We start from the raw sequence: 9,107 nt of genomic DNA, 5'->3' as shown, positions 1-9,107 counted from the left end.
CTTCTGTAACTCCCCAATGAGGGGAAGCTATTCTGGTGATCTGTGCTCTAATCTGCTTAAGAACAGTGGGAAGTTGAAATGCCTTATCTAGCCTTTACTCATATGCTGTTTGAAAAATCTCAGCTGTGATCACTCTGACCTGTTCATACAAGATGCTGTGTCAAACTCTTGGAAACATCCTTCATCGCTAGTATTGTGTGTTATTCCCAAGTTAAATGATTTAAAAGTCTATGAAAAAACATGCCCTTAAAATAACTTTCACTTTCTATGTGTTCTAAAGATTGAGGCATTTATGACCTTCAATGAGAAAACGGTTAATGGCCAGCTTGGCTCAGGAGGAGCCAGGACTCTGGTAAATGATGTCAATTATCCTGGGGGCCCAGCTTGCTTTTCCTGGAATTGTCCATTCTTTGGTCCTTAACCACATTATTCCTGAACTTGTAGGAGCTAAGCCCTCTGGTGTTCTAATCCAGACACCTCAGAATCAGGCTGGACACTATATAAATACCGTGTATATGAGGAGTGGGCTGGGAAAGTGTGGGAGACGTATGTGGGGTCAGCCTGTGCAGTGTGTGTGCATTAGGCAAGAGGCTGATACAAGTTTCTGACCTGTACCTTGGAAGTGCCTAGAAGGGGTATGGAAGCCAGCACTTATCAGGAGGTGTGGCTTCTAGCTGTGAGGAGCCAACATCCCTTTCATCTAGTTTTCTGTAGCTCTGGCATTAACCAAAGTAGTGGATCAGATACTTCATTCACTCATTCATTCATCCACCAAGTATTCCTAGTGACCTGGGAGCAGGGAGGCACAGAGAGCACTCCTTCTTTAGTAGAAGCAGGTGGCTTGGTGCCCTAGGAGATAAATATCCTCTCAGCTTTCCTTGAAGTAAACAAAGCAACCCAAAGTCTGATTGGGATAAGGAGGAAGTACACTATGGGGATTTAGTCACTTCTCTAAAGGATTAGTCAGGATGAAGTAGACACGGCTTTAAAAAGCCAGATAACTTCCTTTAGGGAATTACCAAACTGACTAATCCATAGCTTTAGGGCAGTGGGTCCCTGACTGCTGTCAATTAGAATCACTTTTGGAGTTTTTCAAACCTCGGTGTCCAGGCAGGTCACACCCGTAACCAAGGTGTCAGAGCATCTGGGTGTCAGTAGGGCTAAAGACCCCCACGTGACTCTAAAGGCTAACAAAGTTATGGAGACAGAGGTGCCCACGCAGAGGCAGCTCAGTCACTTGAGGCTCACTCTTACTTTGGTTCTGGTTCCCAACATTCTTTGATTTGCTTCCGCGGCAGCCTTGGGTTGGGGGCGGTCCTGAGCAAGGCAGGATGTGGTGCCGTCCAATTAGGAGCCATCCCTTTTACAAGCCGACCTGCGCAGGCTGCCAGGGCTGCACGAGGACTGGATTTTTGCTTTGTCATTCTGACACTGGCAGTTCGCCCGCCCGCTGGGCGTGGCTTCTCGCGGCCACTAGGAACCCGCAGCCCTCTGGCTCGCTTCAGTCTGGCCTTGCACCCGCGCGGGAGGTGCCGCTGCCGTGAGGAGTGCAGTGCAGGTGTCTTCATCCTCTGGTAAGCCTGCTGTCAGCGGACGGTGCCTGGGATGCGGGCTTGCTGGAGGTGCCAGGATTGTCGGTGCCGGGCGGAGGAGCGTCGCGCTGGGCGGTGCTTCGGCCGCGCTGCGGGGCGGGCGGGCCGTCACGGCGGTGCCTGAGAGGGCTGGGGCTCCTGCACGGCGGCGAGGGCGAGCTTCTCGACTAGGAGCAGAGGGTGGCCTGGGTCAGCAAGCTTCAGCATATGGGGGCTTGAGTCTGGCCCTTGGCGGCTGGTGGCTTGCAGGCTCCGCGAGAAAATGGGCATCGATTCTAGAAGCATGCATCTTGAGATGTAATTACACCTGGACAAGTAAATTGACAGAGGCGTGATAACATTAAATAACCCCAGCGCGCCTTTGCAGGCATCTCCACACCATTAAGTCCTAAGAAACCCTGACAAATGGTCAGCGCATACGTAATGCCCATGTTTTCCAGTGGCTTGCCCATCTTGCCAGGCTATTAACTGGGGCAGCTGAGACTGAACCCAACCCAGCTGTCGCTTCCTTACTGGGGGAGGCAGTGCTTAAGAACCTAGACCCCTGCTGGAGTTGAACCTTGCCTCAGATGCTGCCGGGCTACTCGGACTTGGGCAACTTGACTCATTTGTGTCTGTTGCCCTACCTGTGAAGTGGACCTGGTAATACTTCTAAAGTTGTACTAAATGTCAATATGAGCAAAGCACTGAAGGCCTGTTGGCTGTTACTATTAACAGCTCTACTTTTAAGTGCCGTTGTGATTTTTTTTTTTAATTCCCTCCCGTGAATGGACAGATGTCAGTGTAGCTCTAGGGTCTCTGACTTGACCAACTTCACCTTTTTGTGAAATGGACTGTCAGTTCCTGGTCTCATTCTGAGTGTGGCTGAACTGCTTTCAGCGTCCCTTAAAAAGCACCCAACAGTGCTCTTCATTTCCCCCCAGCTTCCAGATTTCTAGGAAGCGCTGGGAGTCGGATTTCCGCCTCTGTGCAGAGTTCAAAGCCAGCTCAAAGTGAGAGGTATTAGCGTTAATGTGACCCCCGGCCCCGAGATTGCTGAGTTTTAAGATGCTCATTTTAAGCTTCTCTGAATTCTGGCTTTCCTGGAAAAGCAAGTGGTGGGTTCAGGGATCCTGGCTGGGCTTGAGCCTGGGTCTCCTGGGAACGAGTCCTCACCGCTCCGGCGTGGCGGGCTGCGGCGACCCGAGGGCGCGCGGTTCAGCCGGAAGCCCCGCCCTGCGGAAGGCTCACAGCCGCGTCTTTGTGCCACAGAGGGCGGCGGGCCGGCGGCGGGAGGAGCGAGGCAGCGAGCTGGGACCCCAGCGCCCCCCGGGCGGCCGGCGGAGGGCGGCCATGGTCCAGCACTGAAGGTAGGAGCCACGCGCCCGCGCCCCGGGACCGCCAGCCCCCGCCAGGTCCACGCGTACGTGCTCGAGTTGAACAGATGCCTGAGCCCGGAGGCAGGGCTAAGGCAGTGCCTCCTTTTACAGTGACATTTGAGAGTCTCCCGCTTACTGTAAGCGCGGTCCTCAGCGGCAGGGTGTGTTGTCAGGGGGACACACGGAATGCTTTCTTATCATCCAGCACGCACTTCGTCTTCTTCTTAATTTTCTGAGGGGTTGGCATTAACAGAAACCCAGGCTCTGAGGGGCAGCCCGGAATCCCTTGCGCGGAGTTCTCTTCCCATCAGGCATTTCTTTCCTAGCTCAGAGTTATCAGTTGGGTGGATGGAAAGGCAAGGAAATCTACCCCTAGTTGGCAAGTGTGACAGACTTCCCTCATCCTTCCTGTTAGGGTGTGTGGGTCACAGCCTGCAGAATTACAAAAATGTGCATTTAACCAGATGAGGGACCATTTGGCATGTGGAGGTCTGAGGGCAACTTGGAGAAATCTCTTTCTTTATCCCATGTACATCCTGGGGATCCAACGCAAGTCCTCATGCTTGGCAGCAAGTATGTTTACTCATTGAGCCACTTCGTCCACCACTGTGATTTTTAAAAACTGTAACACATGCTTGAACATTGCTTTATTAGAAGTAAAAACCTGAGGCCTGTTAAATGTAAAAATAGATTTATGGTGCGTGTGGTGGCACACGCCTATAGTCCCAGCACTTGGGAGGCAGAGGCAGGTGAATCTGAGTTCAAGGCCAGCCTGGTCTAAGTATTGAGTTCCAGGCCAGTTAGGGAGACCTTGTTTAAAAAAAACCAAAAAAAAAAAAAAAAAAAAAAAGAAAGAAAGAAAAAAGAAAAAGATTTAGATGTATGTGACCTTAGAAAGGCTACTATTTGCACTTTCATTTACTGTCTTTTCTTGATTCCACAAGAAGAAGGAGTACAGGAAATGGAACTAGGCTTCAAAGACAAACGGCCAATGTATGGCAAATAATTAAAGGAGATGAAAAGGCTTTTTTGCCTTTAAAGTAATTGTGTTACTTAGACCTTCAGTTTGTTAAGTAATATGGCTCAAAGGTCTATTAACATTTCTTCCCATCTCCTTTCCTCTTCACCAGTGTTGTAAATTTACATTGCAGAGTTATCTAGGTAGGCATTTGGTTTTTATGCAATCCTATTCATTCTCTTGATTTTAACCTCTGTGAGTAAAAACAATCACTTTTCATAAGCTTTGGAACTGACACTATTGACATGCTCTGGCTTTTTTTAAAACCGTATGACCCGACCCGTTAATTTCAGGCTTTTGGTGAGGTACAGAGACATGAATGAAAGCCACACCACCTGCACATACTTACCATTTATTGTATGTCTATTGCTTATGTAAACTTACCATTCTGTTTTTGTTGTTACTGGTTTTGCTTTTTGGTTTTTACTGAGTGCTAAGAAATAGAAGAAGAGAAACAACAGGTAAAATTGCAAGTTTCAAGGTTTGTGAATTTGAACAAGTTGTTTCCCACACCGGGTATATTATAGAAGATGAGGGAGCGAGAACTCCGGAAGGACATGCCTTAGGCATAGGTGATTTCTTAAAGGAGTTTGTACAAATGTGTTTTCCCTCCTTCCTTTTTTTCCTGTGCCAGGGATTGAACAGGGGCATACACATGCTAGCTAGGTAAGTGCTTTACTGCTGAGTAATATCTCTAGTGGAACATCTTAGTGTTTTTTGTTTTGTAATATACAGGGCTAGAACCCAGGGCCTTGCACATGCTGGGCTAATGTTCTACCACTTTAGCACATTCCTTTGTTTTTGTCCCCCCCCCCCTTTTTTTTTGAGGGTAGGGTCTTAGTAGACCAGGCTGGCTTTGAACTCACTATGTAGGCCAGGTTGGTCTTGGACTTATTGATTCTCTTGCCTCTGCCTTCTTGGGTGCTAGGAATTGTAGATGAATACCACCACTCCCAGCAACATTTTAAATTTAGGGTTTTTTTTTTTTTTTTTTTTTTTTTTGAGACAGGGTCTCCCCTGGAGCTCCTGGCCTGGAACTCACTATGTAAACCAGGCTGTCCATTAACTCAGCAATTTTTAGGGTTTTTTAGGTTCTTTTTTAAAAGCAAGATTATAAGTCTCCCTATAGGGAACCTGCCTTGCATAGGAATCAGAATCTCTAGGATTCAAGTTGGGTTTTTTTTGTTTGTTTGTTTGTTTTTTTTAATTACATTTATTCATATGTGTGTGCATGCGTGCATGTGTGCATACACATGGCCATGGTACATGTAGAGGTCAAAGGACAGTTGTGGGAGTCACTTCTCTCCCTCTACCATACGGGTCCCAGGGATTGAGCTCAAGTTATCAGGTTTAGCAAGTGCCTTTATCCACCAAACCATCTCACTGATTCCAGAGTTTTAAAGGTTAATTGTATTAGTGTGGGGTGCTTCACCAGAGAAGACCACTCAAAGTTTTGCCAAACATAAGTTTTTTAGCTGCCCAGCGACTACTCAAGGGTGTCGGAACCCAAGTGCAGCCCCGAGCCCTCTCTAGGGTAAGCTTTTATTCAGAGAAACCATAACCAGGGGTGAAAAGTTTAAGTTCTCAAGCTTACAGGTGGAAAACCCCCTTAACTATTTCTATTTTGCAGAAGCAAGCCAAACTTTACCTACAGAAACCATACATCTGCAGTTAGCAGGTGCACTACAGGACACGCTGACCTGTTCCCAAGACAGTTGGGGTCCTGCTGACATGTGTTCCCATACACTGGGCCAACTGCCTGATAATTTCAGAGGCTAGAGTCAGCCTAAACTTTAACATGGCATAGCTATGGTCAAGAAGGTGCCACATCACAGTATAAATTCCTCTTGGTGGCACTGAGAAGAAAGAGCAAAGTGACAAATACCCATTAGAATGCTGTTAGACTTAGTTAAGGCTTTAGTAGGTTGAGAGAATAGTCTTGGGCAACAAGATTAAAATTGGCCTCATGGGACACAGTTTCTTTAAGGCAACAATAGAAGAGGTAACAGACTGGTTCACACATCCAGGCAGATCACGCCGTAGGAACAATCCGAACTCAGTTGCGCTCTTGCACTCTGGCTCTGGGGTAGACTCTCAAATAGTAGTAGGTTGCAAGCCTATCACCTAAAGTTACCTGAGCCAGACTCTTAACTAAATAGCCACCAGGAAATAAGTGGTGATTGACCAACTCTCCAGGTCTTTTCTTACCACTCTACCAAACGATCAAAACAGACAAAACCTTTTTCAGATTCCTTCCTTTGAGATAATCTTTCTCTTTGGAGCATTAGTAGAGTAACTTGACTATTTGGCCTGATTAGGGCTGAGGCTGAGGAGGGAGAGAGGACTGCCTTGAAGGGGAGGGGAAGTGAGCAGATTCTCCCGCGTACACCAGGAGAAATAAGGGTCCAAGACTGCTAATATTTAGAAGAGGCATAGACTGGTATGTCATTCAGTGATAGAGTACTTGCCGCATATGGGAGGCTTTGGGTCTGACTCCAGCACTGCAGAGGCAGGTGGATCTCTGAGTTCAAGGCCAACCTGGTCTATATAGTGAGTTCCAGGCCTGCTGTAGCTACAGGTAGACCGTGTCTCGAAAAGGCCAAAATTAAATAAATAAATAAATAAATAAATAAATAAATAAATAAATGTAAATAGAGGCATAAGTTGCTAGGGCTGCAAACAAATATATCGGGTGCTGATAATTGCACATTTTACAGGCTGTGAATCCATGTTGAGACCTAGCATGCCCTCCTTCCACTTCTGCTCAGGACAACACAAACAGCTATGGCTGTTCCTTCACCATTCTTTTGTGATCCAGGCTTCAAATTTCCCCTCACTGTGCCTGTCTTTTCACTTGCTGGAACCTAACAGTTCACACATCTGCCCACTGCCTCCATTTAGTTGCATCCTGTATCAGGGTGTGCATTTCCTCTCTTGTCTGCATCATCTTAAGCGTCTCTTATCTGGCTTTCCATTCCGAACTACTCCTCCCTAACCTGTCCAGAGCCATATTCTGGATTGCTCCCTTCTTGTTGTCAGATCTTCACCCAGAATAAAAGGGTCACTTCCCTCTGTGGCATTCTGCACCTTTCCAGGCCAGGACCAGCCCTTTCTTTTCTTCTGCTCTGCTCTGGAACCTGAGAATAGTCACACCTGTAGTTCCTGTAATTTCCAGGTTTTGTTCTTTATTTCAGTTCCTGACATCTCCTCTATACCCACTTTTCCAGGTGACTACCTGCTCAGAGAACAATGTATCATTTGGTCAAAATATCTCTGTGTCCTTATATCACTCCTGAAAATCCTTATTTCTGGAAAAGGAGGGAGCATACCAAAGATAGTTTCCTGGCTTACATATCAAGGGTAGAGAGCTAGGCTTGTTTTATGTGCCTATAGTTGCAAAGGTGTATCAGTGTTCCTATCTAAATGAATATCGCTATTAGTGACAGTAACAGCTGTTTTGTGTCCTGAATTCTAAATCCTCAGAACTGCCCCTTGGAAGGAGGTGTTATTGAGCATTGCAGGTGAGAAATGAAGGCCTTGAGAGTTCAGGGAGCGTGCAGTGTCACACAGCTGGCTACTGGTAGAGCCAGGGCTGGATCTGTAAAGCTCACTCTGGAGTGCCCACAGGTCCGGCTTTGAGCTACTGCTTTTGAGACACGCCTGCTCCTCTGGCTGGTGGCGTGCTTCTGAGTCAGGGTGGAGCACATACAAATCCCAGTAGTCCTACCATAGTTCTGGCATAGAGTAGACCTCCATTCATCAGAGTCTTGCTGAATGAGATGTCATTCCACTGTGACTTCTAAATCAGAAGAATGATGCTTTTCTATTTGGTGTGTCTTTGAACACTTCATGTGCATTCCATAAATATTTATTGAGTGACTAGATGGTGGTAGGGACTTAGAAACTCACTTGAGGGAGGGAGTTTTGATTTCATTGAAGATGGACTATTAGACATGAAGCTCTGAGTTTTTCAGAAGAGGTTCTGGGGCAGTACAGTGGGAAGCAGTTCAAAATTTTCCAAAGCTATTTCACCATACAGTAAACAAAGTGCCTCCAGCATTTTATGTATGTGTATCCTGCTCAGCTAAGAAGAAAATGAGGTTACTTTAGCTACTGTTTATCAAACAACTGTGTTGTTAACATCAGGTTAGACATTACTTTGTTATCATTCACACCAATCTGTATGGTAAGATATTTACTTAAAAATAGATTTGTTAGGGCTGGGGATATAGCTCAGTGGTAGAGGGATTGCCTAGCATGTACAAGGCCTGCCATAGCACTATCAACAAAAATTATGTCATCACTTTTTTTAAATGGTCAAGAACAGTTCTGTAAGGCAAAGTGAAATACCCAGTAGACTAGTTTTGCAAATGAAGAAACTCAAATTCTAGAGAAAAGAAATGGAAACTAAGAAAGCACATACTTATCTGAACCTAGGCCTCTAGAGTCAAGTTCCTTCAGTGCAACCTCTTACATACTTTTCATTAGTTGAAACTTTTAGTAGTTTTTACATTTTGTTCATTGGCAAATTTTTTTTCTTACTAGTAGTCGTTGAAATGGGATATATTCCTTTATTCTTCCCTAATGATTTAACTTGAGATAGGGTCTTATATATCCCAGGCTGGTCTCAAATTGGCTATGTAGCCAAGGATGACCTTGAACTTCTAATCCTCCTGTCTCTACCTCCCAAATGCTGGGATTATAGCTGTAGACCACCATGCTCAGCACTGGGATCAAACCCAGGGCTTTGTGTACATCAGGCAAGTGCTCTACTAACTTAACTATATCCCCAACCTAAAAATACTTTTCCTACAGCAACAATGAAGAGTGAAATTACTAATTTGTATCTGGTTTTCTTTTTTAAGTATCTGTTGTGTATTAAACATTTGCTATCTTTGTAATACATTACAATATATTTAGCACTTACTCAATAGTTTAAAATGCTATTTAGTTATCATATAACTTTCATCCTGTACTCATAGTAATTTTATAATTCCTAACTTACAAATAAGGACCTGTGGTAGCCACAGGTTAAGCAGCCTGTTGTTGCTAATACCAACTAGGGTAAAGATTGGGATATAGGTTTTCTTCTTCCAGCCCATTTTTTTTTTTATTTATAATTGTGTGTGTGTGTGTGTG

The 9,107-nt window shown here is 45.4% G+C and overlaps 1 protein-coding gene across 5 annotated transcripts in view; it reads left to right on the top strand.

Moving 5' to 3' along the window:
- Nucleotides 1–1,424: 1,424 nt before the first annotated feature.
- Nucleotides 1,425–9,107, top strand: part of Txnrd1 (thioredoxin reductase 1) — a 44,824-nt gene continuing 37,141 nt past the window's right edge. The window contains exons 1-2 of one of the 5 annotated variants that reach the window (XM_029568314.1): nt 1,439–1,574; nt 2,844–2,941. The gene's annotated coding sequence lies outside the window, so the exon portion shown is untranslated. Of the gene's footprint in view, nt 1,575–2,843; nt 2,942–3,064; nt 3,088–9,107 lie in introns of those variants that run through there. The other 4 variants (XM_029568316.1, XM_008843145.2, XM_017800615.2 and 1 more) reach the window with 4 other exon arrangements.

This window comes from Nannospalax galili, unplaced genomic scaffold (assembly GCF_000622305.1).
Source record: "Nannospalax galili isolate Female #2095 unplaced genomic scaffold, S.galili_v1.0 scaffold39, whole genome shotgun sequence".
NCBI lineage: Eukaryota > Metazoa > Chordata > Mammalia > Rodentia > Spalacidae > Nannospalax > Nannospalax galili.
The sequence above is the reverse complement of the archived record's forward strand: the minus strand, read 5'-3'. Positions and strand labels throughout refer to the sequence as shown.